Below are 25,414 nucleotides of genomic sequence, written 5' to 3'. Positions count from 1 at the left end.
ATGGCTTCTTATGGTATATCTAAGAATCCGTCAAATCCGAACGAGTGAAAGTAGGTAATCAAATCTATACATTGTCCTTTTCCAACGGTCTTTTCAGTACCCGATATACATCCGTAATTAGAGCACTGGTCTTGTAAACCAGGGATCGTGAGTTCGATCCTCACTGGTGGCTTTGGATGTCCCTTTTGTTTATGTCTATCTTTCATGAAAATTAAAAAATAACAACTATTTAACGAAATCTATACCTTATCTTCTTCCTTGCATAGTTTCAGTCGACGTCATAGTTCAATGGTTAGAGCACTGGTCTTGTAAACCACGGGTCGTGAGTTCGATCCTCACTGATGGCTTTGGTTCCGATTTTTTTAATGTTTATCTATCGAGTAACTGAAACAACAAACCTTACAATTAGTTAATGAAATCTATACATTATCTTGTTTCATGCATAGTTTCAGTCGACGTAATAGTTCATTGGTTAGTGCACTGCTCTCGTAAAGCAGGGGTCGCGAGTTCAATCCTCACTGGTGGCTTACCATGTCCCTTTTGTTTATGTCTGTCTTTAAAGAAAATAAAAAATTGACAATTATTTAACGAAATCTTTACATTATCTCCTTCCACGCATAGACTCAGTCGACGCCATAGTTCATTGGTTAGTGCACTTCTCCCGTGAAGCAGGAGTCGCGAGTTTAAATCTCGCTAATGGCTTAATTGCTGTCTTTAACTGCTTTTGCTTTATATACCAGTCATTAAAATCCGAACGAGTGGAAGTGGTTAATCAAATCCACACATTGTCTTGTTTCATTAGCGTTTTCTGTCGCGGCCGTAGCTCAGTGGTTAGAGCACTGGTCTTGTGAACCAGGGGTCGTGAGTTCGATCCTCACTGGTGGCTCTGGTTGTCCCTTTTGTTTATGTTTGTCTTTCAAGAAAATAAAAAAATGACAATTATTTAACGAAATCTATACAATATCTTCTTCCATGGATAGTTTCAGTCGACGCCATAGTTCGAACGAGTGAAAGTAGTTATTCAAATCTATACATTGTCCTGTTCCAACGGTCTTTTCAGTAGCCGCCATACATCCGTAATTAGAGCACTGGTCTTGTAAACCAGGGGTCGTGAGTTCGACCCTCACTGGTGGCTTTGCATGCTCGTTCCGTGATGTCTATCTATCAAGAAAATTAGAAAATGGCAATAAGTGATTGAAATCTATAAATTTTTTCGTTCCGTTGCATTTTCGACGCCGCCATAGTTCAGTGGTTAGAGCACTGCTCTCGTAAAGCAGCGGTCGCGAGTTCGAATCTCACTGGTGGCTGTATTGTTGTCTTTGACTGCTTGACATTCATAGTTAATTAAATCTATACATTGTCTTGCTCCATGCATAGTTTCAGTTGGCGCCAATCGGATCCGAACGAGTAAAAGTAGTAAATCAAATTCACACATTGTCTTGTTTCATTCGCGATTTTAGTCGCCGCCAAAGCGCAGAGGATAGGGCACTGATCCCCTAAACCAGGGGTCGTGAATTCGATCCTCACTGGTGGCTTTGGTTCTTTGTTTTTTTATGTCTTATCTATCGAGTAAATGAAACAACACACCTGACAATTAGTTACTGAAATCTATACATTATCTTGTTCCATGAATAGTTTCAGTCGGCGCCATAGTCGGCGCCAATCAAATCCGAACGAGTGGAATTAGTTAATCAAATCCAAACATTGTCTTGTTTCATCAGCGTTTTCAGTCGCCGCCATAGCTCAGTGGTTAGAGCACTGGTCTTGTAAACCAGGGGTCGTGAGTTCGATCCTCACTGGTGGCTTTGGTTCCGATTTTTTTAATGTTTATCTATCGAGTAAATGAAACAACAAACCTTAAAATTAGTTAATGAAATCTATACATTATCTTGTTTCATGCATAGTTTCAGTCAACGCCATAGTTCGTTGGTTAGTGCACTGTTCTCGTAAAGCAGGGGGCGCGAGTTCGATCCTCACTGGTGGCTTAATTGTTGTCTTTAACTGCTTTTGCTCTATCAACCAATCAATCGAATCCGAACGAGTGAAAGTAGTTAATCAAATCTATTCATTGTCCTTTTCCAACGGTCTTTTCAGTAATCGCCATACATCCGTAATTAGAGCACTGATCTTGTAAACCAGGGGTCGTGAGTTCGATCCTCACTGTTGGCTTTGCATGCTCGATCCGTGATGTCTATCTATCAAGAAAATTAGAAAATGGCAATTAGTTATTGAAATCTATAAATTGTTTCGTTCCATTTGCATTTTCGACGCCGCCATAGCTCAGTGGTTAGAGCACTGCTCTCGTAAAGCAGGGGTCGCGAGTTCGAATCTCGCTGGTGGCTGTATTGTTTTCTTTGACTGCTTTTGCTTTATCAACCAATCAATCAAATCCACACATTGTCACGTTCCACCCGCGTTTTCAGTCGCAGCCATAGCTCAGCTGTTAGGGCGCTGGTCTTGTAAACCAAGTGTCGTGAGGTCGATCCTCACTGGAGGCTTTAGATGCTCCCTTTGTGTTGTCTATCTATCAAGAAATTAAAAAAATTGACATTCATAGTTAATGAAATCTATACATTGTCTTGCTCCATGCATAGTTTCAGTTGGCGCCAATCGGATCCGAACGAGTGAAATTAGTTAATCAAATCCACACATTGTATTGTTTCATTCGCGATTTTAGTCGCCGCCATAGCTCAGTGGTTAGGGCACTGGTCCCGTAAACCAGGGGTCGTGAGTTTGATCCTCACTGGTGGCTTTGGTTCTTTGTTTTTTTTATGTCTTATCTATCGAGAAAATGAAACAACACACCTGACAATTAGTAACTGAAATCTATACATTATCTTGTTCCATGAATAGTTTCAGTCGGCGCCATAGTCGGCGCCAATCAAATCCGAACGAGTGGAATTAGTTAATCGAATCCAAACATTGTCTTGTTTCATTAGCGTTTTCAGTCGCCGCCATAGCTCAGTGGTTAGAGCACTGGTCTTGTAAACAGGGGTCGTGAGTTCGATCCTCAATGGTGGCTTTGGTTCCAATTTTTTTATGTTTAACTATCGAGTAAATGAAACAACAAACCTTACAATTAGTTAATGAAATCTATACATTATCTTGTTCCATGCATAGTTGCAGTCGGCGCCAATCAAATCCGAACGAGTTGAATTAGTTAATCAAATCCACACAATGTCTTGTTTCCTTCGCGTGTTCAGTCGCCGCCATAGCTCAGTGGTTTAAGCACTGGTCTTGTAAACCAGGGGTCGTGAGTTCGATCCTCACTGGTGGCTTTGTTTCCGATTTTTATAATGTTTATCTATCGAGTAAATGAAACAACAAACCTTACAACTAGTTAATGAAATCTATACATTATCTTGTTTCATGCATAGTTTCAGTCGACGTAATAGTTCATTGGTTAGTGAACTGCTCTCGTAAAGCAGGGGTCGCGGGTTCAATCCTCACTGGTCGCTTACCAAGTCACTTTTGTTTATGTCTGTCTTTCAATAAAATAAAAAATTGACAATTATTTAACGAAATCTATACATTATCTTCTTCCACGCATAGTTTCAGTCGACGCCATAGTTCATTGGTTAGTGCACTTCTCTCGGGAAGCAGGAGTCGCGAGTTGGAAACGCGCTGGTGACTTTATTGCTGTTTTGGACGGCTTCTCTTGGTATATCCACCAATCAATCAAATCCGAAAGAGTGAAAGTAGTTAATCAAATTCACACATTGTCTTGTTTCATTTGCGTTTGCAGTTGCCGCCATAGCTCAGTTGTTAGGGCGCTAGTCTTGTAAACCAGGGGTCGTGACTTCGATTTTCAATGGTGGCTTTGGATGCTCCCTTTGTGATGTTAATCTAACAAGACCTTAAAAAATGACAATTAGTTAAACCGTATTTTAAATATTCCGCCATAGCTCAGTGGTTAGAGAACTCCTCTCGTAAAGCAGGGGTCGCAAGTTTAAATCTCTCTGATGGCTTTATTGCTGTCTTTAACTGCTTTTACTTTATATACCAATCATTAAAATCCGAACGATTGGAAGTGGTTAATCAAATCAACACATTGTCTTGTATCATTAGCGTTTACAGTCGCCGCCATAGCTCAGTGGTTAGTGCACTGGTCTCGTAAACCAGGGGCCGTGAGTTCTATCCTCACTGGTAACTTTGGTTCCTAGTTTTTTTATGTACATCTATCGAGTAAATGAAACAACAAACCTTAAAATTAGTTAATGAAATCTACACATTATCTTGTTCCATGGATAGTTTCAGTCGACGCCATAGTTCGTTGGTTAGTGCACTGCTCTCGTAAAGCAGGGGTCGGGAGTTCGATCCTCACTGGTGGCTTAATTGCTGTCTGTAACTGCTTTTGCTCTATCAACCAATCAATCAAACCCGAACGAGTGAAAGTAGTAAATCACCAGGGCTCGTGAGTTCGATCCTCACTGGTGGCTTTGGTTCCTTGTTTTTTGATGTTCATCTATCGAATAAATGAAACAACAAACCTTACAATTAGTTAATGAAGTCTACACATTATCTTGTTCCATGCATAGTTTCAGTCATCGCCATAGTTCATTGGTTAGTGCACTGCTCTCATAAAGCAGGGGTCGCGAGTTCGATCCTCACTGGTGGCTTAATTGCTGTCTTTAGCTGCTTTTGCTCTATCAACCAATCAATCAAATCCGAACGAGTGAAAGTAGTTAATCAAATCTATACATTATCCTTTTTCAACGATCTTTTCAGTAGCCGATATACATCCGTAATTAGAGCACTGGTCTTGTAAACCAGGGGTCGTGAGTTCGGTCCTCACTGGTGGCTCTGGATGTCCCTTTTGTTTATGTCCATCTTTCAAGAAAATTGAAAAATAACAACTATTTACCAAAATCTATACCTTATCTTCTTTCATGTATAGCTTCAGTCGACGCCCTAGTTCAATGGTTAGTGCAATGCTCTCGTAAGGCAGGATTCGCGAGTTGTAACCGAGCAGGTGGCTTTATTGCTGTTCTGGACGTCTTCTTATTGTATATCTAACAATCCGTCAAATCCGAACGAGTGAAGGTAGTTAATCAAATCTATATATTGTCCTTTTCCAACGGTCTTTTCAGTAGCCGATATACATCCGTAATTAGAGCACTGGTCTTGTAAATCAGGGGTCGTGAGTTCGATCCTCACTGGTGGCTTTGCATGCTCGTTCCGTGATGTCTATCTATCAAGAAAATAAGAAAATGGCAATTAGTCAATGAAATCTATAAATTGTTCGGGTTCCGTTGAATTTTAGACGCCGCCATAGCTCAGTGGTTAGAGCACTGCTTTCTAAAGCAGGGGTCGCGAGTTCGAATCTCGTTGGTGGCTGTATTGTTGTCTTTGACTGCTTTTGCTTTATCAACCAATCAATCAAATCCACACATTGTCATGTTCCACCCGCGTTTTCAGTCGCAGCCATAGCTCAGCTGTTTGGACGCTGGTCTTGTAAACCAAGGATCGTGAGTTCGATCCTCACTGGAGGCTTTGGATGCCCCCTTTGTGTTGTCTATCTATCAAGAAATTAAAAAAATGACATTCATAGCTTATGAAATCTATACATTGTCTTGCTCCGTGCATAGTTTCAGTTTGCGCCAATCGGATCCGAACGAGTGGAAGTAGTTAATCAAATCCACACATTGTCTTGTTTCATTCGCGATTTTAGTCGCCGCCATAGCTCTGTGGCTAGGGCACTGGTGCCGTAAACCAGGGGTCGTGAGTTCGATCCCCGCTGGTGGCTTTAGTTCTTTGTTTTTTTATGTGTTATCTATCGAGTAAATGAAACAACACACCTGACAATTACTTACTGAAATCTATACATTATCTTGTTCCATGAATAGTTTCAGTTGGCGCCATAGTCGGCGCCAATCAAATCCGAACGAGTGGAATTAGTTAATCAAATCCAAACATTGTCTTGTTTCATTAGCGTTTTCAGTCGCCGCCATAGCTCAGTGGTTAGAGCACTGGTCTTGTAAACCAGGGGTCCTGAGTTCGATCCTCACTGGTGGCTTTGGTTCCTATTTTTTTATGTTTAACTATCGAGTAAATGAAACAACAAACCTTCACAATTAGTTAATGAAATCTATACATTATCTTGTTCCATGAATAGTTGCAGTCGGCGCCAATCAAATCCGAACGAGTTGAATTAGTTAATCAAATCCACACAATGTCTTGTTTCCTTTGCGTGTTCAGTCGCCGCCATAGCTCAGTGGTTAGAGCACTGGTCTTGTAAACCAGGGGTCGTGAGTTCGATCCTCACTGGTGGCTTTGGTTCCGATTTTTTTGATGTTTATCTATCGAGTAAATGAAACAACAAACCTTAAAATTAGTTAATGAAATCTATACATTATCTTGTTTCATGCATAGTTTCAGTCGACGTAATAGTTCATTGGTTAGTGCACTGCTCTCGTAAAGCAGGGGTCGCGGGTTCAATCCTCACTGGTCGCTTACCATGTCACTTTTGTTTATGTCTGTCTTTCAAGAAAATAAAAAATTGACAATTATTTAACGAAATCTATACATTATCTTCTTCCACGCATAGATTCAGTCGACGCCATAGTTCATTGGTTAGTGCACTTCTCTCGGGAAGCAGGAGTCGCGAGTTGGAAACGCGCTGGTGACTTTATTGCTGTTTTGGACGGCTTCTCTTGTTATATCCACCAATCAATCAAATCCAAAAGAGTGAAAGTAGTTAATCAAATTCACACATTGTCTTGTTTCATTTGCGTTTGCAGTTGCCGCCATAGCTCAGTTGTTAGGGCGCTGGTCTTGTAAACCAGGGGTCGTGACTTCGATTTTCACTGGTGGCTTTGGATGCACCCTTTGTGATGTTAATCTATCAAGAACTTAAAAAAATGACACTTAGTAAACCGTATTTTAATTTTCCGCCATAGCTCAGTGGTTAGAGCACTCCTCTCGTAAAGCAGGGGTCGCAAGTTTAAATCTCGCTGATGGCTTTATTGCTGTCTTTAACTGCTTTTGCTTTATATACCAATCATTAAAATCCGAACGAGTGGAAGTGGTTAATCAAATCCACACATTGTCTTGTTTCATTAGCGTTTACAGTCGCCGCCATAGCTCAGTGGTTAGTGCACTAGTCTCGTAAACCAGGGGTCGTGAGTTCTATCCTCTCTGGTGGCTTTGGTTCCTAGTTTTTTGATGTCCATCTATCGAGTGAATGAAACAACAAACCTTAAAATTAGTTAGTGAAAGCTACACATTATCTTGTTCCATGAATAGTTTCAGTCGACGCCATAGTTCGTTGGTTAGTGCACTGCTCTCATAAAGCAGGGGTCGGGAGTTCGATCCTCACTGGTGGCTTAATTGCTGTCTTTAGCTGCTTTTGCTCTATCAACCAATCAATCAAATCCGAACGAGTGAAAGTAGTTAATCAAATCTATACATTATCCTTTTTCAACGATCTTTTCAGTAGCCGATATACATCCGTAATTAGAGCACTGGTCTTGTAAACCAGGGGTCGTGAGTTCGGTCCTCACTGGTGGCTCTGGATGTCCCTTTTGTTTATGTCCATCTTTCAAGAAAATTGAAAAATAACAACTATTTACCAAAATCTATACCTTATCTTCTTTCATGTATAGCTTCAGTCGACGCCCTAGTTCAATGGTTAGTGCAATGCTCTCGTAAGGCAGGATTCGCGAGTTGTAACCGAGCAGGTGGCTTTATTGCTGTTCTGGACGTCTTCTTATTGTATATCTAACAATCCGTCAAATCCGAACGAGTGAAGGTAGTTAATCAAATCTATATATTGTCCTTTTCCAACGGTCTTTTCAGTAGCCGATATACATCCGTAATTAGAGCACTGGTCTTGTAAATCAGGGGTCGTGAGTTCGATCCTCACTGGTGGCTTTGCATGCTCGTTCCGTGATGTCTATCTATCAAGAAAATAAGAAAATGGCAATTAGTCAATGAAATCTATAAATTGTTCGGGTTCCGTTGAATTTTCGACGCCGCCATAGCTCAGTGGTTAGAGCACTGCTTTCTAAAGCAGGGGTCGCGAGTTCGAATCTCGTTGGTGGCTGTATTGTTGTCTTTGACTGCTTTTGCTTTATCAACCAATCAATCAAATCCACACATTGTCATGTTCCACCCGCGTTTTCAGTCGCAGCCATAGCTCAGCTGTTTGGACGCTGGTCTTGTAAACCAAGGATCGTGAGTTCGATCCTCACTGGAGGCTTTGGATGCCCCCTTTGTGTTGTCTATCTATCAAGAAATTAAAAAAATGACATTCATAGCTTATGAAATCTATACATTGTCTTGCTCCGTGCATAGTTTCAGTTTGCGCCAATCGGATCCGAACGAGTGGAAGTAGTTAATCAAATCCACACATTGTCTTGTTTCATTCGCGATTTTAGTCGCCGCCATAGCTCTGTGGCTAGGGCACTGGTGCCGTAAACCAGGGGTCGTGAGTTCGATCCCCGCTGGTGGCTTTGGTTCTTTGTTTTTTTATGTGTTATCTATCGAGTAAATGAAACAACACACCTGACAATTACTTACTGGAATCTATACATTATCTTGTTCCATGAATAGTTTCAGTTGGCGCCATAGTCGGCGCCAATCAAATCCGAACGAGTGGAATTAGTTAATCAAATCCAAACATTGTCTTGTTTCATTAGCGTTTTCAGTCGCCGCCATAGCTCAGTGGTTAGAGCACTGGTCTTGTAAACCAGGGGTCGTGAGTTCGATCCTCACTGGTGGCTTTGGTTCCTATTTTTTTATGTTTAACTATCGAGTAAATGAAACAACAAACCTTCACAATTAGTTAATGAAATCTATACATTATCTTGTTCCATGAATAGTTGCAGTCGGCGCCAATCAAATCCGAACGAGTTGAATTAGTTAATCAAATCCACACAATGTCTTGTTTCCTTTGCGTGTTCAGTCGCCGCCATAGCTCAGTGGTTAGAGCACTGGTCTTGTAAACCAGGGGTCGTGAGTTCGATCCTCACTGGTGGCTTTGGTTCCAATTTTTTTATGTTTAACTATCGAGAAAATGAAACAACAAACCTTACAATTAGTTAATGAAATCTATACATTATCTTGTTCCATGCATAGTTGCAGTCGGCGCCAATCAAATCCGAACGAGTGGAATTAATTAATCAAATCCAAACATTGTCTTGTTTCATTAGCGTTTTCAGTCGCCGCCATAGCTCAGTGGTTAGAGCACTGGTCTTGTAAATCAGGGGTCGTGAATTCGATCCTCACTGGTGGCTTTGGTTCCAATTTTTTTATGTTTAACTATCGAGAAAATAAAACAACAAACCTTACAATTAGTTAATGAAATCTATACATTATCTTGTTCCATGCATAGTTGCAGTCGGCGCCAATCAAATCCGAACGAGTTAAATTAGTTAATCAAATCCACTCAATGTCTTGTTTCCTTCGCGTGTTCAGTCGCAGCCATAGCTCAGTTGTTAGGGCGCTGGTCTTGTAAACCAAGGGTCGCGAGTTAGATCCTCACTGGAGGCTTTGGATGCTCCCTTTGTATTGTCTATCTCTCAAGAAATTAAAAAAATGACATTCATAGTTAATGAAATCTATACATTGTCTTGCTCCATGCATAGTTTCAGTCGGCGCCATAGTCGGCGCCAATCAAATCCGAACGAGTGGAATTAATTAATCAAATCCAAACATTGTCTTGTTTCATTAGCGTTTTCAGTCGCCGCCATAGCTCAGTGGTTAGAGCACTGGTCTTGTAAACCAGGGGTCGTGAGTTCGATCCTCACTGGTGGCTTTGGTTCCAATTTTTTTATGTTTAACTATCGAGAAAATGAAACAACAAACCTTACAATTAGTTAATGAAATCTATACATTATCTTGTTCCATGCATAGTTGCAGTCGGCGCCAATCAAATCCGAACGAGTGGAATTAATTAATCAAATCCAAACATTGTCTTGTTCCATTAGCGTTTTCAGTCGCCGCCATAGCTCGGTGGTCAGAGCACTGGTCTTGTAAACCAGGGGTCGTGAGTTCGATCCTCACTGGTGGCTTTGGTTCCAATTTTTTTATGTTTAACTATCGAGAAAATGAAACAACAAACCTTACAATTAGTTAATGAAATCTATACATTATCTTGTTCCATGCATAGTTGCAGTCGGCGCCAATCAAATCCGAACGAGTTAAATTAGTTAATCAAATCCACACAATGTCTTGTTTCCTTCGCGTGTTCAGTCGCCGCCATAGCTCAGTGGTTAGAGCCTGGTCTTGTGAACCAGGGGTCGTGAGTTCGATCCTCACTGGTGGCTTTGGTTCCTAGTATTTTTATGTCTTATCTATCAAGAAAATGAAACAACAAACCTTACAATTAGTTACTGAAATCTATACATTATCTTGTTCCATGCATAGTTTCATACGGCGCCAATCAAATCCGAACGAGTGAAATTAGTTAATCAAATCTACACATTGTCTTGTTTCCTTCGCGTGTTGAGTCGCCGCCATAGCTCAGTGGTTAGAGCACTGGTCTTGCAAACCAGGGGTCGTGATTTCGATCCTCACTGGTGGCTTTGGATGTCCCTTTTGTTTATGTCTGTCTTTCAAGAAATAAAAAAATGACAATTATTTAACGAAATCTATACATTATCTTCTTCCACGGATAGTTTCAGTCGACGCCATAGCTCAGTGGTTAGAGCACTGCTCTCGTAAAGCAGGGGTCGCGAGTTCGAATCTCGCTGGTGGCTGTATTGTTGTCTTTGACTGCTTTTGCATTATCCACCAATCAATCAAATCCACACATTGTGATGTTCCACCCGCGTTTTCAGTCGCAGCCATAGCTCAGTGGTTAGAGCACTGGTCTTGTGAACCAGGGGTCGTGAGTTCGATCCTCACTGGTGGCTTTGGTTCCTAGTTTTTAGATATCCATCTATCGAGTAAATGAAACAACAAACCTTACAATTAGTTAATGAAATCTACACATTATCGTGTTCCATGCATAGTTTCAGTCAACGCCATAGTTCGTTGGTTAGTGCAGGGGTCGCGAGTTCGATCCTCACTGGTGGCTTAATTGTTGTCTTTAACTGCTTTTGCTCTATCAACCAATCAATCGAATCCGAACGCGTGAAAGTAGCTAATCAAATCTATTCATTGTCCTTTTCCAACGGTCTTTTCAGTAATCGCCATACATCCGTAATTAGAGCACTGATCTTGTAAACCAGGGGTCGTGAGTTCGATCCTCACTGTTGGCTTTGCATGCAACCAATCAATTGAATCCGAACGAGTGAAAGTAGTTAATCAAATCTATTCATTGTCCTTTTCCAACGGTCTTTTCAGTAATCGCCATACATCCGTAATTAGAGCACTGATCTTGTAAACCAGGGGTCGTGAGTTCGATCCTCACTGTTGGCTTTGCATGCTCGATCCGTTATGTCTATCTATCAAGAAAATAAGAAAATGGCAATTAGTTATTGAAATCTATAAATTGTTTCGTTCCATTTGCATTTTCGACGCCGCCATAGCTCAGTGGTTAGAGCACTGCTCTCGTAAAGCAGGGGTCGCGAGTTCGAATCTTGCTGGTGGCTGTATTGTTGTCTTTGACTGCTTTTGCTTTATCAACCAATCAATCAAATTCACACATTGTCACGTTCCACCCGCGTCTTCAGTCGCAGCCATAGCTCAGCTGTTAGGGCGCTGGTCTTGTAAAACAAGTGTCGTGAGGTCGATCCTCACTGGAGGCTTTGGATGCTCCCTTTGTGTTGTCTATCTATCAAGAAATTAAAAAAAATGACATTCATAGTTAATGAAATCTATACATTGTCTTGCTCCATGCATAGTTTCAGTTTGCGCCAATCGGATCCGAACGAGTGAAATTAGTTAATCAAATCCACACATTGTATTGTTTCATTCGCGATTTTAGTCGCCGCCATAGCTCAGTGGTAAGGACACTGGTCCCGTAAATCAGGGGTCGTGAGTTCGATTCTCATTGGTGGCTTTGGTTCTTTGTTTTTTTATGTCTTATCTATCGAGAAAAGGAAACAACACACCTGACAATTAGTTACTGAAATCTATACATTATCTTGTTCCATGAATAGTTTCAGTCGGCGCCATAGTCGGCGCCAATCAAATCCGAACGAGTGGAATTAGTTAATCAAATCCAAACATTGTCTTGTTTCATTAACGTTTTCAGTCGCCGCCATAGCTCAGTGGTTAGAGCACTGGTCTTGTGAAACCAGGGGTCGTGAGTTCGATCCTCACTGGTGGCTTTGGTTCCTAGTTTTTTGATGTCCATCTATCGTTTAAATGAAACAACAAACCTTACAATTAGTTAATGAAATCTATACATTATCTTGTTCCATGCATAGTTTCAGTCGGCGCCAATCAAATCCGAACGAGTGAAATTAGTTAATCAAATCTACACATTGTCTTGTTTCCTCCGCGTGTTGAGTCGCCGCCATAGCTCAGTGGTTAGAGCACTGGTCTTGCAAACCAGGGGTCGTGAGTTCGATCCTCACTGGTGGCTTTGGATGTCCCTTTTGTTTATGTCTGTCTTTCAAGAAATAAAAAAATGACAATAATTTAACGAAATCTATACATTATCTTCTTCCACGGATAGTTTCAGTCGACGCCATAGCTCAGTGGTTAGAGCACTGCTCTCGTAAAGCAGGGGTCGCGAGTTCGAATCTCGCTGGTGGCTGTATTGTTGTATTTGACCACCAATCAATCAAATCCACACATTGTGATGTTCCACCCGCGTTTTCAGTCGCAGCCATAGCTCAGTAGTTAATGCACTGGTCTCGTAAACCAGGGGTCGTGAGTTCGATCCTCACTTTGGTTCCTAGTTTTTTGATATCCATCTATCGAGTAAATGAAACAATAAACCTTACAATTAGTTAATGAAATCTACACATTATCTTGTTCCATGCATAGTTTCAGTCAACGCCATAGTTCGTTGGTTAGTGCACTGCTCTCGTAAAGCAGTGGTCGCGAGTTCGATCCTCACTGGTGGCTTAATTGTTGTCTTTAACTGCTTTTGCTCTATCAACCAATCAATCGAATCCGAACGAGTGAAAGTAGTTAATCAAATCTATTCATTGTCCTTTTCCAACGGTCTTTTCAATAATCGCCATACATCCGTAATTAGAGCACTGGTCTTGTAAACCAGAGGTCGTGAGTTCGATCCTCACTGTTGGCTTTGCATGCTCGATCCGTGATGTCTATCTATCAAGAAAATAAGAAAATGGCAACTAGTTATTGAAATCTATAAATTGTTTCGTTCCATTTGCATTTTCGACGCCGCCATAGCTCAGTGGTTAGAGCACTGCTCTCGTAAAGCAGGGGTCGCGAGTTCGAATCTCGCTGGTGGCTGTATTGTTGTCTTTGACTGCTTTTGCTTTATCAACCAATCAATCAAATCCACACATTGTCACGTTCCACCCGCGTTTTCAGTCGCAGCCATAGCTCAGCTGTTAGGGCGCTGGTCTTGTAAACCAAGTGTCGTGAGGTCGATCCTCACTGGAGGCTTTGGATGCTCCCTTTGTGTTGTCTATCTATCAAGAAATTAAAAAAATGACATTCATAGTTAATGAAATCTATACATTGTCCTGCTCCATGCATAGTGTCAGTTGGCGCCAATCGGATCCGAACGAGTGAAATTAGTTTATCAAATCCACACATTGTATTGTTTCATTCGCGATTTTAGTCGCCGCCATAGCTCAGTGGTTAGGGCACTGGTCCCGTAAACCAGGGGTCGTGAGTTTGATCCTCACTGTGGCTTTGGTTCTTTGTTTTTTTTATGTCTTATCTATCGAGAAAATGAAACAACACACCTGACAATTAGTAACTGAAATCTATACATTATCTTGTTCCATGAATAGTTTCAGTCGGCGCCATAGTCGGCGCCAATCAAATCCGAACGAGTGGAATTAGTTAATCGAATCCAAACATTGTCGTGTTTCATTAGCGTTTTCAGTCGCCGCCATAGCTCAGTGGTTAGAGCACTGGTCTTGTAAACAGGGGTCGTGAGTTCGATCCTCAATGGTGGCTTTGGTTCCAATTTTTTTTATGTTTAACTATCGAGTAAATGAAACAACAAACCTTACAATTAGTTAATGAAATCTATACATTATCTTGTTCCATGCATAGTTGCAGTCGGCGCCAATCAAATCCGAACGAGTTGAATTAGTTAATCAAATCCACACAATGTCTTGTTTCCTTCGCGTGTTCAGTCGCCGCCATAGCTCAGTGGTTCAAGCACTGGTCTTGTAAACCAGGGGTCGTGAGTTCGATCCTCACTGGTGGCTTTGTTTCCGATTTTTATAATGTTTATCTATCGAGTAAATGAAACAACAAACCTTACAACTAGTTAATGAAATCTATACATTATCTTGTTTCATGCATAGTTTCAGTCGACGTAATAGTTCATTGGTTAGTGAACTGCTCTCGTAAAGCAGGGGTCGCGGGTTCAATCCTCACTGGTCGCTTACCGAGTCACTTTTGTTTATGTCTGTCTTTCAATAAAATAAAAAATTGACAATTATTTAACGAAATCTATACATTATCTTCTTCCACGCATAGTTTCAGTCGACGCCATAGTTCATTGGTTAGTGCACTTCTCTCGTGAAGCAGGAGTCGCGAGTTGGAAACGCGCTGGTGACTTTATTGCTGTTTTGGACGGCTTCTCTTGGTATATCCACCAATCAATCAAATCCGAAAGAGTGAAAGTAGTTAATCAAATTCACACATTGTCTTGTTTCATTTGCGTTTGCAGTTGCCGCCATAGCTCAGTTGTTAGGGCGCTGGTCTTGTAAACCAGGGGTCGCGACTTCGATTTTCAATGGTGGCTTTGAATGCTCCCTTTGTGATGTTAATCTAACAAGACCTTAAAAAAATGACAATTAGTTAAACCGTATTTTAAATATTCCGCCATAGCTCAGTGGTTAGAAAACTCCTCTCGTAAAGCAGGGGTCGCAAGTTTAAATCTCTCTGATGGCTTTATTGCTGTCTTTAACTGCTTTTGCTTTATATACCAATCATTAAAATCCGAACGATTGGAAGTGGTTAATCAAATCCACACATTGTCTTGTATCATTAGCGTTTACAGTCGCCGCCATAGCTCAGTGGTTAGTGCACTGGTCTCGTAAACCAGGGGTCGTGAGTTCTATCCTCACTGGTAACTTTGGTTCCTAGTTTTTTGATGTACATCTATCGAGTAAATGAAACAACAAACCTTAAAATTAGTTAATGAAATCTACCATGGATAGTTTCAGTCGACGCCATAGTTCGTTGGTTAGTGCACTGCTCTCATAAAGCAGGGGTCGGGAGTTCGATCCTCACTGGTGGCTTAATTGCTGTCTGTAACTGCTTTTGCTCTATCAACCAATCAATCAAACCCGAACGAGTGAAAGTAGTAAATCACCAGGGCTCGTGAGTTCGATCCTCACTGGTGGCTTTGGTTCCTTGTTTTTTGATGTTCATCTATCGAATAAATGAAACAACAAACCTTACAATTAGTTAATGAAGTCTACACATTATCTTGTTCCATGCATAGTTTCAGTCATCGCCATAGTTCATTGGTTAGTGCACTGCTCTCATAAAGCAGGGGTCGCGAGTTCGATCCTCACTGGTGGCTTAATTGCTGTCTTTAGCTGCTTTTGCTCTATCAACCAATCAATCAAATCCGAACGAGTGAAAGTAGTTAATCAAATCTATACATTATCCTTTTTCAACGGTCTTTTCAGTAGCCGATATACATCCGTAATTAGAGCACTGGTCTTGTAAACCAGGGGTCGTGAGTTCGATCCTCACTGGTGGCTTTGCATGCTCGTTCCGTGATGTCTATCTATCAATAAAATAAGAAAATGGCAATTAGTCAATGAAATCTATAAATTGTTCGGGTTCCGTTGAATTTTCGACGCCGCCATAGCTCAGTGGTTAGAGCACTGCTTTCTAAAGCAGGGGTCGCGAGTTCGAATCTCGTTGGTGGCTGTATTGTTGTCTTTGACTGCTTTTGCTTTATCAACCAATCAATCAAATCCACACATTGTCATGTTCCACCCGCGTATTCAGTCGCAGCCATAGCTCAGCTGTTTGGACGCTGGTCTTGTAAACCAAAGATCGTGAGTTCGATCCTCACTGGAGGCTTTGGATGCCCCCTTTGTGTTGTCTATCTATCAAGAAATTAAGAAAATGACATTCATAGCTTATGAAATCTATACATTGTCTTGCTCCGTGCATAGTTTCAGTTTGCGCCAATCGGATCCGAACGAGTGGAAGTAGTTAATCAAATTCACACATTGTCTTGTTTCATTCGCGATTTTAGTCGCCGTCATAGCTCTGTGGCTAGGGCACTGGTGCCGTAAACCAGGGGTCGTGAGTTCGATCCCCGCTGGTGGCTTTGGTTCTTTGTTTTTTTATGTGTTATCTATCGAATAAATGAAACAACACACCTGACAATTACTTACTGAAATCTATACATTATCTTGTTCCATGAATAGTTTCAGTTGGCGCCATAGTCGGCGCCAATCAAATCCGAACGAGTGGAATTAGTTAATCAAATCCAAACATTGACTTATTTTATTAGCGTTTTCAGTCGCCGCCATAGCTCAGTGGTTAGAGCACTGGTCTTGTAAACCAGGGGTCGTGAGTTCGATACTCACTGGTGGCTTTGGTTCCTAGTTTTTTGATGTCCATCTATCGTTTAAATGAAACAACAAACCTTACAATTAGTTAATGAAATCTATACATTATCTTGTTCCATGCATAGTTTCAGTCGGCGCCAATCAAATCCGAACGAGTGAAATTAGGTAATCAAATCTACACATTGTCTTGTTTCCTTCGCGGGTTAAGTCGCCGCCATAGCTCAGTGGTTAGAGCACTGGTCTTGCAAACCAGGAGTCGTGAGTTCGATCCTCACTGGTGGCTTTGGATGTCCCTTTTGTTTATGTCTTTCAAGAAATAAAAAATGACAATTATTTAACGAAATCTATACATTATCTTCTTCCACGGATAGTTTCAGTCGACGCCATAGTTCATTGGTTTGTACACTGCTGTCGTGAAGCAGAAGTCGCGAGTTGGAACCGCGCTGGTGACTTCATTGCTGTTTTGGACGGCTTCTCTTGGTATATCCACCAATCAATCAAATCCGAACAAGTGAAAGTAGTTAATCAAATCTACACATTGTCTTGTTTCATTAGCGTTTTCAGTCGCCGCCATAGCTCAGTGGTTAGAGCACTGGTCTTGTAAACCAGGGCTCGTGAGTCCTCACTGGTCCTCGCTGGTGGCGTTGTGTCCTAGTTTTTTGATGTCCATCTAGGAAGTAAATGAAACATCAAACCTTACAATTTGTTAATGAAATCTACACATAATCTTGTTCCATGCGTAGTTTCAGTCAACGCCATAGTTCATTGGTTGGTGCACTGCTCTCATTAAGTAGGGGTCGCGAGTTCGATCCTCACTGGTGGCTTTGCATGCTCGTTCCGTGATGTCTATCTATCAAGAAAATAAGAAAATGGCAATTAGTCATTGAAATCTCTAAATTGTTTTGTTCCATTTGCATTCTCGACGCCGCCATAGCTCAGTGGTTAGAGCACTGCTCTCGTGAAGCATGGGTCGCGAGTTCGAATCTCGCTGGTGGCTGTATTGTTGTCTTTGACTGCTTTTGCTTTATCAACCAATCAATCAAATCCACACATTGTCATGTTCCACCCGCGTTTTCAGTCGCAGCCATAGCTCAGCTGTTAGGGCGCTGGTTTTGTAAACCCAAGGTCGTGAGTTCGATCCTCACTGGAGGCTTTGGATGCTCTCCTTGTATTGTCTATCTATAAAGAAATTTAAAAAATGACGTTCATAGTTAATGAAATCCATACATTGTCTTGCTCCATGAATAGTTTCAGTTGGCGCCAATCGGATCCGAACGAGTGAAATTAGTTAATCAAATCCACACATTGTCTTGTTTCATTCGCGATTTTAGTCGCCGCCATAGCTCAGTGGTCAGGGCACTGGTCCCGTAAACCAGGGGTCGTGAATTCGATCCTCACTGGTGGCTTTGGTTCTTTGTTTTTTTATGTCTTATCTATCGAGTAAATGAAACAACAAACCTTACAATTAGTTAATGAAATCTACACATTATCTTGTTCCATGCATAGTTTCAGTCAACGCCATAGTTCAATGGTTAGTGCACTGCTCTCATAAAGCAGGGGTCGCGAGTTCGATCCTCACTGGTGGCTTAATTGCTGTCTTTAACTGCTTTTGCTCTATCAACCAATCAATCAAATCCGAACGAGCTAAAGTAGTTAATCAAATCCACACATTGTCTTGTTCCAGTCTTTTCAGTCGCCGCCATAGCTCAGTGGTTAGAGCACTGGTCTTGTAAACCAGGGGTCGTGAGTTCGTTTCTCACTGGTGGCATTGGATGTCGCTTTTGTTTATGTCTATCTTTAAAGAAAATTAAAAAATAACAACTATTTAACGAAATCTACATATTATCTTGTTCCATGCATAGTTTCAATCGACGCCATAGTTCAATGGTTAGTGCAGTGCTCTCGTAAAGCAGGAGTCGCGAGTTGTAACCGAGCAGGTGGCTTTATTGCTGTTCTGGACGGCTTCTTATGGTATATCTAACAATCCGTCAAATCCGAACGAGTGAAAGTAGTTAATCAAATCTACACATTGTCTTGTTTCATTAGCGTTTTGAGTCGCCGCCATAGCTCAGTGGTTAGAGCACTGGTCTTGTAAACCAGGGCTCGTGAGTCCTCACTGGTCCTCGCTGGTGGCGTTGGTTCCTAGTTTTTTGATGTCCATCTAGCAAGTAAATGAAACATCAAACCTTACAATTTGTTAATGAAATCTACACATAATCTTGTTCCATGCATAGTTTCAGTCAACGCCATAGTTCATTGGTTAGTGCACTGCTCTCATTAAGTAGGGGTCGCGAGTTCGATCCTCACAGGTGGCTTTGCATGCTCGTTCCGTGATGTCTATCTATCAAGAAAATAAGAAAATGGCAATTAGTCATTGAAATCTCTAAATTGTTTCGTTCCATTTGCATTCTCGACGCCGCCATAGCTCAGTGGTTAGAGCACTGCTCTCGTAAAGCAGGGGTCGCGAGTTCAAATCTCGCTGGTGGCTGTATTGTTGTCTGTGACTGCTTTTGCTTTATCAACCAATCAATCAAATCCACACATTGTCATGTTCCACCCGCGTTTTCAGTCGCAGCCATAGTTCAGCTGTTAGGGCGCTGGTTTTGTAAACCCAAGGTCGTGAGTTCGATCCTCACTGGAGGCGTTGGATGCTCTCCTTCTATTGTCTATCTATAAAGAAATTAAAAAAATGACGTTCATAGTTAATGAAATCCATACATTGTCTTGCTCCATGAATAGTTTCAGTTGGCGCCAATCGGATCCGAACGAGTGAAATTAGTTAATCAAATCCACACATTGTCTTGTTTCATTCGCGATTTTTGTCGCCGCCATAGCTCAGTGGTCAGGGCAGTGGTCCCGTAAACCAGGGGTCGTGAATTCGATCCTCACTGGTGGATTTGGTTCTTTGTTTTTTTATGTCTTATCTATCGAGTAAATGAAACAACAAACCTTACAATTAGTTAATGAAATCTACACATTATCTTGTTCCATGCATAGTTTCAGTCAACGCCATAGTTCAATGGTTAGTGCACTGCTCTCATAAAGCAGGGGTCGCGAGTTCGATCCTCACTGGTGGCTTAATTGCTGTCTTTAACTGCTTTTGCTCTATCAACCAATCAATCAAATCCGAACGAGCTAAAGTAGTTAATCAAATCCACACATTGTCTTGTTTCAGTCTTTTCAGTCGCCGCCATAGCTCAGTGGTTAGAGCACTGGTCTTGTAAACCAGGGGTCGTGAGTTCGTTTCTCACTGGTGGCATTGGATGTCGCTTTTGTTTATGTCTATCTTTCAAGAAAATTAAAAAATAACAACTATTTAACGAAATCTACATATTATCTTGTTCCATGCATAGTTTCAATCGACGCCATAGTTCAATGGTTAGTGCAGTGCTCTCGTAAAGCAGGAGTCGCGAGTTGTAACCGAGCAGGTGGCTTTATTGCTGTTCTGGACGGCTTCTTATGGTATATCTAACAATCCGTCAAATCCGAACGAGTGAAAGTAGTTAATCAAATCTACACATTGTCTTGTTTCATTAGCGTTTTGAGTCGCCGCCATAGCTCAGTGGTTAGAACACTGGTCTTGTAAACCAGGGCACGTGAGTCCTCACTGGTCCTCGCTGGTGGCGTTGGTTCCTAGTTTTTTGATGTCCATCTAGCAAGTAAATGAAACATCAAACCTTACAATTTGTTAATGAAATCTACACATAATCTTGTTCCATGCATAGTTTCAGTCAACGCCATAGTTCATTGGTTGGTGCACTGCTCTCATTAAGTAGGGGTCGCGAGTTCGATCCTCACTGGTGGCTTTGCATGCTCGTTCCGTGATGTCTATCTATCAAGAAAATAAGAAAATGGCAATTAGTCATTGAAATCTCTAAATTGTTTCGTTCCATTTGCATTCTCGACGCCGCCATAGCTCAGTGGTTAGAGCACTGCTCTCGTAAAGCAGGGGTCGCGAGTTCAAATCTCGCTGGTGGCTGTATTGTTGTCTTTGACTGCTTTTGCTTTATCAACCAATCAATCAAATCCACACATTGTCATGTTCCACCCGCGTTTTCAGTCGCAGCCATAGTTCAGCTGTTAGGGCGCTGGTTTTGTAAACCCAAGGTCGTGAGTTCGATCCTCACTGGAGGCGTTGGATGCTCTCCTTGTATTGTCTATCTATAAAGAAATTAAAAAAATGACGTTCATAGGTAATGAAATCCATACATTGTCTTGCTCCATGAATAGTTTCAGTTGGCGCCAATCGGATCCGAACGAGTGAAATTAGTTAATCAAATCCACACATTGTCTTGTTTCATTCGCGATTTTAGTCGCCGCCATAGCTCAGTGGTCAGGGCACTGGTCCCGTAAACCAGGGGTCGTGAATTCGATCCTCACTGGTGGCTTTGGTTCTTTGTTTTTTTATGTCTTATCTATCGAGTAAATGAAACAACAAACCTTACAATTAGTTAATGAAATCTACACATTATCTTGTTCCATGCATAGTTTCAGTCAACGCTATAGTTCAATGGTTAGTGCACTGCTCTCATAAAGCAGGGGTCGCGAGTTCGATCCTCACTGATGGCTTAATTGCTGGCTTTAACTGCTTTTGCTCTATCAACCAATCAATCAAATCCGAACGAGCTAAAGTAGTTAATCAAATCCACACATTGTCTTGTTTCAGTCTTTTCAGTCGCCGCCATAGCTCAGTGGTTAGAGCACTGGTCTTGTAAACCAGGGGTCGTGAGTTCGATTCTCACTGGTGGCATTGGGTGTCGCTTTTGTTTTTGTCTATCTTTCAAGAAAATTAAAAAATAACAACTATTTAACGAAATCTACATATTATCTTGTTCCATGCATAGTTTCAATCGACGCCATAGTTCAATGGTTAGTGCAGTGCTCTCGTAAAGCAGGAGTCGCGAGTTGTAACCGAGCAGGTGGCTTTATTGCTGTTCTGGACGGCTTCTTATGGTATATCTAACAATCCGTCAAATCCAAACGAGTGAAAGTAGTTAATCAAATCTATACATTATCCTTTTCCAACGGTCTTTTCAGTAGCCGATATACATCCGCAATTAGAGCACTGGTCTTGTAAACCAGGGGTCGTGAGTTCGATCATCTCTAGTGGCTTTGGATATCCCTTTGTTTATTTCTATCTTTCAAGAAAATTAAAAAATAACAACTATTTAACAAAATCTATACCTTAGCCTCTTTCATGTATAGTTTCAGTCGACGCCATAGTTCAATGGTTAGTGCAATGCTCTCGTAAAGCAGGAGTCGCGAATTGTAACCGAGCAGGTGGCTTTATTGCTGTTCAGGACGGCTTCTTATGGTATATTTAACAATCCGTCAAATCCGAACGAGTGAAAGTAGGTATTCAAATCTATACATTGTCCTGTTCCAACGGTCTTTTCAGTAGCCGCCATACATCTGTAATCAGAGCACTGGTCTTGTAAACCAGGGGTCGTGAGTTCGATCCTCACTGGTGGCTTTGCATGCTCGTTCCGTGATGTCTATCTATCAAGAAAATAAGAAAATGGCAATTAGTCATTGAAATCTATAAATTGTTTCGTTCCATTTGCATTTTCAACGCCGCCATAGCTCAGTGGTTAGAGCACTGCTCTCGTAAAGCAGGGGTCGCGAGTTCGAATCTCGCTGGTGGCTATATTTTGCTTTATCTATCAATCAATCAAACCCACACATTGTCATGTTCCACCCGCGTTTTCAGTCGCAGCCATATCTCAGTTGTTAGGGCGCTGGTCTTGTAAACCAAGGGTCGTGAGTTAAATCCTCACTGGAGGCTTTGGATGCTACGTTTGTATTGTCTATCTCTCAAGAAATTAAAAAAATGGCATTCATAGTTAATGAAATCTATACATTGTCTTGCTCCATGCATAGTTTCAGTTGGCGCCAATCGGATCCGAACTAGTTAATCAAATCCACACATTATCTTGTTTCATTCGCGATTTTAGTCGCCGCCATAGCTCAGTGGTTAGGGCACTGGTCCCGTAAACCAGGGGTCCTGAGTTCGATCCTCAATTGAGGCTTTGGTTCTTTGTTTATTTTATGTCTTAACTATCGAGTAAATGAAGCAACATACCTGACAATTAGTTACTGAAATCTATACATTATCTTGTTCCATGAATAGTTTCAGTCGGCGCCATAGTCGGCGCCAATCAAATCCGAACGAGTGGAATTAGTTAATCAAATCCAAACATTGTCTTGTTTAATTAGCGTTTTCAGTCGCCGCCATAGCTCACTGGTTAGAGCACTGGTCTTGTAAACCAGGGGTCATGAGTTCGATTCTCACTGGTGGCTATGGTTCCAATTTTTTTATGTTTAACTATCGAGTAAATGAAACATGAAACCTTACAATTAGTTAATGAAATCTATACATTATCTTGTTCCATGCATAGTTGCAGTCGGCGCCAATCAAATCCGAACGAGTTAAATTAGTTAATCAAATCCACACAATGTCTTGTTTCCTTTGCGTGTTCAGACGCCGCCATAGCTCAGTGGTTAAAGCACTGGTCTTGTAACCCAGGGGTCGTGAGTTCGATCCTCACTGGTGGCTTTGGTTCCTAGTTTTTTGATGTCCATCTATCGAGTAAATGAAACAACAAACCTTACAATTAGTTAATGAAGTCTACACATTATCTTGTTCCATGCATAGTTTCAGTCATCGCCATAGTTCATTGGTTAGTGCACTGCTCTCATAAAGCAGGGGTCGCGAGTTCGATCCTCACTGGTGGCTTAATTGCTGTCTTTAGCTGCTTTTGCTCTATCAACCAATCAATCAAATCCGAACGAGTGAAAGTAGTTAATCAAATCTATACATTATCCTTTTTCAACGGTCTTTTCAGTAGCCGATATACATCCGTAATTAGAGCACTGGTCTTGTAAACCAGGGGTCGTGAGTTCGGTCCTCACTGGTGGCTCTGGATGTCCCTTTTGTTTATGTCCATCTTTCAAGAAAATTGAAAAATAACAACTATTTACCAAAATCTATACCTTATCTTCTTTCATGTATAGCTTCAGTCGACGCCCTAGTTCAATGGTCAGTGCAATGCTCTCGTAAGGCAGGATTCGCGAGTTGTAACCGAGCAGGTGGCTTTATTGCTGTTCTGGACGTCTTCTTATGGTATATTTAACAATCCGTCAAATCCGAACGAGTGAAGGTAGTTAATCAAATCTATATATTGTCCTTTTCCAACGGTCTTTTCAGTAGCCGATATACATCCGTAATTAGAGCACTGGTCTTGTAAACCAGGGGTCGTGAGTTCGATCCTCACTGGTGGCTTTGCATGCTCGTTCCGTGATGTCTATCTATCAATAAAATAAGAAAATGGCAATTAGTCAATGAAATCTATAAATTGTTCGGGTTCCGTTGAATTTTCGACGCCGCCATAGCTCAGTGGTTAGAGCACTGCTTTCTAAAGCAGGGGTCGCGAGTTCGAATCTCGTTGGTGGCTGTATTGTTGTCTTTGACTGCTTTTGCTTTATCAACCAATCAATCAAATCCACACATTGTCATGTTCCACCCGCGTATTCAGTCGCAGCCATAGCTCAGCTGTTTGGACGCTGGTCTTGTAAACCAAAGATCGTGAGTTCGATCCTCACTGGAGGCTTTGGATGCCCCCTTTGTGTTGTCTATCTATCAAGAAATTAAGAAAATGACATTCATAGCTTATGAAATCTATACATTGTCTTGCTCCGTGCATAGTTTCAGTTTGCGCCAATCGGATCCGAACGAGTGGAAGTAGTTAATCAAATTCACACATTGTCTTGTTTCATTCGCGATTTTAGTCGCCGTCATAGCTCTGTGGCTAGGGCACTGGTGCCGTAAACCAGGGGTCGTGAGTTCGATCCCCGCTGGTGGCTTTGGTTCTTTGTTTTTTTATGTGTTATCTATCGAATAAATGAAACAACACACCTGACAATTACTTACTGAAATCTATACATTATCTTGTTCCATGAATAGTTTCAGTTGGCGCCATAGTCGGCGCCAATCAAATCCGAACGAGTGGAATTAGTTAATCAAATCCAAACATTGACTTATTTTATTAGCGTTTTCAGTCGCCGCCATAGCTCAGTGGTTAGAGCACTGGTCTTGTAAACCAGGGGTCGTGAGTTCGATACTCACTGGTGGCTTTGGTTCCTAGTTTTTTGATGTCCATCTATCGTTTAAATGAAACAACAAACCTTACAATTAGTTAATGAAATCTATACATTATCTTGTTCCATGCATAGTTTCAGTCGGCGCCAATCAAATCCGAACGAGTGAAATTAGGTAATCAAATCTACACATTGTCTTGTTTCCTTCGCGTGTTAAGTCGCCGCCATAGCTCAGTGGTTAGAGCACTGGTCTTGCAAACCAGGAGTCGTGAGTTCGATCCTCACTGGTGGCTTTGGATGTCCCTTTTGTTTATGTCTTTCAAGAAATAAAAAATGACAATTATTTAACGAAATCTATACATTATCTTCTTCCACGGATAGTTTCAGTCGACGCCATAGTTCATTGGTTTGTACACTGCTGTCGTGAAGCAGAAGTCGCGAGTTGGAACCGCGCTGGTGACTTCATTGCTGTTTTGGACGGCTTCTCTTGGTATATCCACCAATCAATCAAATCCGAACAAGTGAAAGTAGTTAATCAAATCTACACATTGTCTTGTTTCATTAGCGTTTTCAGTCGCCGCCATAGCTCAGTGGTTAGAGCACTGGTCTTGTAAACCAGGGCTCGTGAGTCCTCACTGGTCCTCGCTGGTGGCGTTGTGTCCTAGTTTTTTGATGTCCATCTAGGAAGTAAATGAAACATCAAACCTTACAATTTGTTAATGAAA

At 41.5% G+C, this 25,414-nt stretch overlaps 43 non-coding genes across 43 annotated transcripts; all 43 read left to right on the top strand.

Annotated features, from left to right (window-relative positions):
* Window positions 1-274: 274 nt before the first annotated feature.
* On the top strand, window positions 275-347 carry Trnat-ugu (transfer RNA threonine (anticodon UGU)). The gene has a single exon. It is a non-coding gene; the product is annotated as a tRNA-Thr (tRNA).
* A 466-nt stretch (window positions 348-813) lies between these two features.
* Window positions 814-886, top strand: Trnat-ugu (transfer RNA threonine (anticodon UGU)). The gene has a single exon. It is a non-coding gene; the product is annotated as a tRNA-Thr (tRNA).
* Window positions 887-1,234: 348 nt separating this feature from the next.
* Trnat-cgu (transfer RNA threonine (anticodon CGU)) lies at window positions 1,235-1,307 on the top strand. The gene has a single exon. It is a non-coding gene; the product is annotated as a tRNA-Thr (tRNA).
* Window positions 1,308-1,732: 425 nt separating this feature from the next.
* Trnat-ugu (transfer RNA threonine (anticodon UGU)) lies at window positions 1,733-1,805 on the top strand. The gene has a single exon. It is a non-coding gene; the product is annotated as a tRNA-Thr (tRNA).
* Window positions 1,806-2,269: 464 nt separating this feature from the next.
* Trnat-cgu (transfer RNA threonine (anticodon CGU)) lies at window positions 2,270-2,342 on the top strand. The gene has a single exon. It is a non-coding gene; the product is annotated as a tRNA-Thr (tRNA).
* Window positions 2,343-2,679: 337 nt separating this feature from the next.
* Trnat-cgu (transfer RNA threonine (anticodon CGU)) lies at window positions 2,680-2,752 on the top strand. The gene has a single exon. It is a non-coding gene; the product is annotated as a tRNA-Thr (tRNA).
* Window positions 2,753-2,950: 198 nt separating this feature from the next.
* On the top strand, window positions 2,951-3,022 carry Trnat-ugu (transfer RNA threonine (anticodon UGU)). Its single transcript has one exon. It is a non-coding gene; the product is annotated as a tRNA-Thr (tRNA).
* A 183-nt stretch (window positions 3,023-3,205) lies between these two features.
* On the top strand, window positions 3,206-3,278 carry Trnat-ugu (transfer RNA threonine (anticodon UGU)). The gene has a single exon. It is a non-coding gene; the product is annotated as a tRNA-Thr (tRNA).
* Window positions 3,279-5,943: 2,665 nt separating this feature from the next.
* Window positions 5,944-6,016, top strand: Trnat-ugu (transfer RNA threonine (anticodon UGU)). The gene has a single exon. It is a non-coding gene; the product is annotated as a tRNA-Thr (tRNA).
* Window positions 6,017-6,200: 184 nt separating this feature from the next.
* Window positions 6,201-6,273, top strand: Trnat-ugu (transfer RNA threonine (anticodon UGU)). Its single transcript has one exon. It is a non-coding gene; the product is annotated as a tRNA-Thr (tRNA).
* Window positions 6,274-6,742: 469 nt separating this feature from the next.
* Window positions 6,743-6,815, top strand: Trnat-ugu (transfer RNA threonine (anticodon UGU)). The gene has a single exon. It is a non-coding gene; the product is annotated as a tRNA-Thr (tRNA).
* Window positions 6,816-8,650: 1,835 nt separating this feature from the next.
* Window positions 8,651-8,723, top strand: Trnat-ugu (transfer RNA threonine (anticodon UGU)). Its single transcript has one exon. It is a non-coding gene; the product is annotated as a tRNA-Thr (tRNA).
* A 184-nt stretch (window positions 8,724-8,907) lies between these two features.
* On the top strand, window positions 8,908-8,980 carry Trnat-ugu (transfer RNA threonine (anticodon UGU)). Its single transcript has one exon. It is a non-coding gene; the product is annotated as a tRNA-Thr (tRNA).
* Window positions 8,981-9,163: 183 nt separating this feature from the next.
* Window positions 9,164-9,236, top strand: Trnat-ugu (transfer RNA threonine (anticodon UGU)). The gene has a single exon. It is a non-coding gene; the product is annotated as a tRNA-Thr (tRNA).
* Window positions 9,237-9,684: 448 nt separating this feature from the next.
* Trnat-ugu (transfer RNA threonine (anticodon UGU)) lies at window positions 9,685-9,757 on the top strand. The gene has a single exon. It is a non-coding gene; the product is annotated as a tRNA-Thr (tRNA).
* A 183-nt stretch (window positions 9,758-9,940) lies between these two features.
* Trnat-ugu (transfer RNA threonine (anticodon UGU)) lies at window positions 9,941-10,013 on the top strand. The gene has a single exon. It is a non-coding gene; the product is annotated as a tRNA-Thr (tRNA).
* A 183-nt stretch (window positions 10,014-10,196) lies between these two features.
* On the top strand, window positions 10,197-10,268 carry Trnat-ugu (transfer RNA threonine (anticodon UGU)). Its single transcript has one exon. It is a non-coding gene; the product is annotated as a tRNA-Thr (tRNA).
* A 185-nt stretch (window positions 10,269-10,453) lies between these two features.
* Trnaa-ugc (transfer RNA alanine (anticodon UGC)) lies at window positions 10,454-10,526 on the top strand. The gene has a single exon. It is a non-coding gene; the product is annotated as a tRNA-Ala (tRNA).
* Window positions 10,527-10,627: 101 nt separating this feature from the next.
* On the top strand, window positions 10,628-10,700 carry Trnat-cgu (transfer RNA threonine (anticodon CGU)). Its single transcript has one exon. It is a non-coding gene; the product is annotated as a tRNA-Thr (tRNA).
* Window positions 10,701-10,783: 83 nt separating this feature from the next.
* Trnat-cgu (transfer RNA threonine (anticodon CGU)) lies at window positions 10,784-10,856 on the top strand. Its single transcript has one exon. It is a non-coding gene; the product is annotated as a tRNA-Thr (tRNA).
* A 608-nt stretch (window positions 10,857-11,464) lies between these two features.
* Trnat-cgu (transfer RNA threonine (anticodon CGU)) lies at window positions 11,465-11,537 on the top strand. Its single transcript has one exon. It is a non-coding gene; the product is annotated as a tRNA-Thr (tRNA).
* Window positions 11,538-11,874: 337 nt separating this feature from the next.
* Window positions 11,875-11,947, top strand: Trnat-cgu (transfer RNA threonine (anticodon CGU)). The gene has a single exon. It is a non-coding gene; the product is annotated as a tRNA-Thr (tRNA).
* A 197-nt stretch (window positions 11,948-12,144) lies between these two features.
* Window positions 12,145-12,218, top strand: Trnat-ugu (transfer RNA threonine (anticodon UGU)). Its single transcript has one exon. It is a non-coding gene; the product is annotated as a tRNA-Thr (tRNA).
* Window positions 12,219-12,402: 184 nt separating this feature from the next.
* Window positions 12,403-12,475, top strand: Trnaa-ugc (transfer RNA alanine (anticodon UGC)). Its single transcript has one exon. It is a non-coding gene; the product is annotated as a tRNA-Ala (tRNA).
* A 101-nt stretch (window positions 12,476-12,576) lies between these two features.
* Trnat-cgu (transfer RNA threonine (anticodon CGU)) lies at window positions 12,577-12,649 on the top strand. The gene has a single exon. It is a non-coding gene; the product is annotated as a tRNA-Thr (tRNA).
* Window positions 12,650-13,247: 598 nt separating this feature from the next.
* Trnat-cgu (transfer RNA threonine (anticodon CGU)) lies at window positions 13,248-13,320 on the top strand. The gene has a single exon. It is a non-coding gene; the product is annotated as a tRNA-Thr (tRNA).
* A 606-nt stretch (window positions 13,321-13,926) lies between these two features.
* On the top strand, window positions 13,927-13,998 carry Trnat-ugu (transfer RNA threonine (anticodon UGU)). The gene has a single exon. It is a non-coding gene; the product is annotated as a tRNA-Thr (tRNA).
* Window positions 13,999-14,182: 184 nt separating this feature from the next.
* Trnaa-ugc (transfer RNA alanine (anticodon UGC)) lies at window positions 14,183-14,255 on the top strand. Its single transcript has one exon. It is a non-coding gene; the product is annotated as a tRNA-Thr (tRNA).
* A 2,290-nt stretch (window positions 14,256-16,545) lies between these two features.
* Trnat-ugu (transfer RNA threonine (anticodon UGU)) lies at window positions 16,546-16,618 on the top strand. The gene has a single exon. It is a non-coding gene; the product is annotated as a tRNA-Thr (tRNA).
* Window positions 16,619-16,802: 184 nt separating this feature from the next.
* Window positions 16,803-16,875, top strand: Trnaa-ugc (transfer RNA alanine (anticodon UGC)). Its single transcript has one exon. It is a non-coding gene; the product is annotated as a tRNA-Ala (tRNA).
* Window positions 16,876-17,516: 641 nt separating this feature from the next.
* Window positions 17,517-17,589, top strand: Trnat-cgu (transfer RNA threonine (anticodon CGU)). The gene has a single exon. It is a non-coding gene; the product is annotated as a tRNA-Thr (tRNA).
* Window positions 17,590-17,925: 336 nt separating this feature from the next.
* Trnat-cgu (transfer RNA threonine (anticodon CGU)) lies at window positions 17,926-17,998 on the top strand. The gene has a single exon. It is a non-coding gene; the product is annotated as a tRNA-Thr (tRNA).
* A 289-nt stretch (window positions 17,999-18,287) lies between these two features.
* On the top strand, window positions 18,288-18,360 carry Trnat-ugu (transfer RNA threonine (anticodon UGU)). Its single transcript has one exon. It is a non-coding gene; the product is annotated as a tRNA-Thr (tRNA).
* A 647-nt stretch (window positions 18,361-19,007) lies between these two features.
* Trnat-cgu (transfer RNA threonine (anticodon CGU)) lies at window positions 19,008-19,080 on the top strand. The gene has a single exon. It is a non-coding gene; the product is annotated as a tRNA-Thr (tRNA).
* A 698-nt stretch (window positions 19,081-19,778) lies between these two features.
* On the top strand, window positions 19,779-19,851 carry Trnat-ugu (transfer RNA threonine (anticodon UGU)). Its single transcript has one exon. It is a non-coding gene; the product is annotated as a tRNA-Thr (tRNA).
* A 647-nt stretch (window positions 19,852-20,498) lies between these two features.
* Window positions 20,499-20,571, top strand: Trnat-cgu (transfer RNA threonine (anticodon CGU)). Its single transcript has one exon. It is a non-coding gene; the product is annotated as a tRNA-Thr (tRNA).
* A 336-nt stretch (window positions 20,572-20,907) lies between these two features.
* Trnat-cgu (transfer RNA threonine (anticodon CGU)) lies at window positions 20,908-20,980 on the top strand. Its single transcript has one exon. It is a non-coding gene; the product is annotated as a tRNA-Thr (tRNA).
* Window positions 20,981-21,269: 289 nt separating this feature from the next.
* Window positions 21,270-21,342, top strand: Trnat-ugu (transfer RNA threonine (anticodon UGU)). The gene has a single exon. It is a non-coding gene; the product is annotated as a tRNA-Thr (tRNA).
* An 823-nt stretch (window positions 21,343-22,165) lies between these two features.
* Trnat-cgu (transfer RNA threonine (anticodon CGU)) lies at window positions 22,166-22,238 on the top strand. The gene has a single exon. It is a non-coding gene; the product is annotated as a tRNA-Thr (tRNA).
* A 581-nt stretch (window positions 22,239-22,819) lies between these two features.
* Trnat-ugu (transfer RNA threonine (anticodon UGU)) lies at window positions 22,820-22,892 on the top strand. The gene has a single exon. It is a non-coding gene; the product is annotated as a tRNA-Thr (tRNA).
* A 183-nt stretch (window positions 22,893-23,075) lies between these two features.
* Window positions 23,076-23,148, top strand: Trnaa-ugc (transfer RNA alanine (anticodon UGC)). Its single transcript has one exon. It is a non-coding gene; the product is annotated as a tRNA-Thr (tRNA).
* Window positions 23,149-24,652: 1,504 nt separating this feature from the next.
* Window positions 24,653-24,725, top strand: Trnat-ugu (transfer RNA threonine (anticodon UGU)). The gene has a single exon. It is a non-coding gene; the product is annotated as a tRNA-Thr (tRNA).
* Window positions 24,726-24,909: 184 nt separating this feature from the next.
* On the top strand, window positions 24,910-24,982 carry Trnaa-ugc (transfer RNA alanine (anticodon UGC)). The gene has a single exon. It is a non-coding gene; the product is annotated as a tRNA-Ala (tRNA).
* Window positions 24,983-25,414: the final 432 nt, after the last annotated feature.

The sequence above is a fragment of the Styela clava genome, chromosome 13, assembly GCF_964204865.1.
Source record: "Styela clava chromosome 13, kaStyClav1.hap1.2, whole genome shotgun sequence".
Lineage (NCBI taxonomy): Eukaryota > Metazoa > Chordata > Ascidiacea > Stolidobranchia > Styelidae > Styela > Styela clava.
Note: the sequence above shows the minus strand (reverse complement) of the source record. Positions and strands in the feature narration are given on the sequence as shown.